Genomic DNA, 2,312 nt, shown 5'->3' on the forward strand with positions numbered 1-2,312 from the left:
GCAATCTATTCTCTCTTTCTCACGCATTATTTTTTCAGGTTATAATTTTTGAATATATTTTTGAAGGTTTCATATGGTAACTAATCAAGAACATCATCTTGAAGAAAATTTATAGTGAAGGCGAGCTCCGAGGATATATATAGGGTTCAAATGTTTGACGACTTTTGATTGTAGGTGATGTATTGAGAGTTTAATTTTATTATAAGCCATTATGTAGAGCTTTGCGAGGTAGGCTCTTGCTGAAATTCAATTCTGTGAACGGAAAATAAGTTATCCTCTAGGTGGTATTACATGGTATATTTTTCTCTTCTTTTTTTTAATTTATTTACAATATATCATAGTGACTCGATAATCAGTAATTCAGTATAACATGTATTTTGCCTCATCAATTAAAGCAATTTGATTGTTTTTATTATTACTGGCATATATTTTTTTGGGGTGTATTTGCTTTCCTATCGTTTAAGTTATTGCGCTTCAATAAGGTTAAAAAAATTCTATGTTACCTATATGTCTTCATTATCTAAATTACAATGAAATTACAATAAGAAAAGAATAAATAAACATAATTTAAAATTTGACTTCATTAGTATTTTTATTAGCTTGCAATTTATACTCCGTAACTTAGAATTTTAAAAAGAAATTAAAAGAAAGAAAAATTGATTTATTGAAAGATGGTTTGACTAAATAGATAACGTTTGTGGGGGATCGGAGATGATGAATCTATATTAGAGTGGTTGAAGAAGGTTTTAGGTGTTTTATGTGATGTTTTGCTTTTATTATTTATTTTTTATATTTTTCTTATCAGAAAATCTATATATATATATATATATATATATATATATATATATATATATATATATAAGTGGACGGCGTGCCACACGATCCCTTTGGCCAAGAAATCTATTTTATCTTTTTTCTCTTTTTGGGAGGTTTTCATAATTTTTTTAATATATTTTATATTAAAAAATATATCTTCATAACTCACACCTCTATATTTTTAATAATCTCAATAACTCTCATGCCTTTTATATTCATAACCTCCAAATATTTAATGTATAAATTTATGATAATTTATTATAGTGTCCCTCCATGTATACCTTTAAAAGGACTTATTTGTTTTTAACAAATATGATTGATCATATGCACGATTGAACAAGAGGATGAGGGCTAAAGTGTGATCACACCAAGATACTAAGTTTATATTCTGCTCGCACTGGTTTGAGCTATCTCTATATTAAAGGTTATGGAGTAGAAAAGAAGAATTATACTAAGGTATGGTTTAAATTCTATTCTTTATTTTTTGTTTAAGGTAAATGCATGAAGATATTTTTTACTTTTGGTACGTTCCGATATATCTGATAAATCTTATATTTATATTTTATACAGGCGTGAGTCTTAAGAAGAATGATTAATTAAGAAGAAGTGTTAAATAATGAGGCAAAGATCGAAGTAAAGCCTATTTTACAATTCTTATTAGTGGTCTTTGATTTGTTATCCTTACATTTATGTTGTCTTTTTATAATTTTATTTATATTTCTTAAATTCCGCGCAAAGCGCGGGTAAATTTACTAGTTAGAGATAAGTAAGAAAATGAGAAGTTCATGATTTTGGTCTAAGAATGAAGGTGTAGACTATCTCCCTCCATGATTATGGATTGTGGGTTAAAGAGTTTTTCCAATTGAAGTGACAAATTTAAGTAGGGATTATTTTATTTACAGAGTCGCTACTTGGAATTGGTTTTCGGTATTCCAAGTCACCTTTTATTTGAATCCCTAATCAAAGGAGGGTTTGATTCTATTTTTATTGGTCCACAAATACAAAGTTCGGGTAAGGAATTCTGTTGATCGAGGAGAATGTGTAGGGCATTCCCCGAGTCCTGTGGTTCTAGCACGGTCGCTTTATTGACTTAAAACTTGGCTTGAACTAATTTTGGACAAACTGTGACTTATATGATTTTCATGTTTTACTTATCCGCTTTTATCTCTTGATTATTAGAATTATTAAACAAAATAATTTGGATAATATTACATTGTCATAACCACGCCACGCAAGCGAATGCATGATCGAATAAAAAAATTAATTAACTTATCATAATTGTACCTCGCAAGCGAATCCGAAATCATGACAATCAATTATTTGTAGCACTTTTGAGAAATTAATACATTTGAAAAAATTAATTCTTGAAAATTATTAGTCAACTATCGCGCTACGCAAGCAAATCTGTAATTTTAGCAAAGGATTAATTAAGTTAAACATTAACTAAATTTAATTGGTATGGTATGTGAATATTGAATTAATTTATTGAATATCAA

Source organism: Nicotiana tabacum, chromosome 9, assembly GCF_000715075.1.
Source record: "Nicotiana tabacum cultivar K326 chromosome 9, ASM71507v2, whole genome shotgun sequence".
Lineage (NCBI taxonomy): Eukaryota > Viridiplantae > Streptophyta > Magnoliopsida > Solanales > Solanaceae > Nicotiana > Nicotiana tabacum.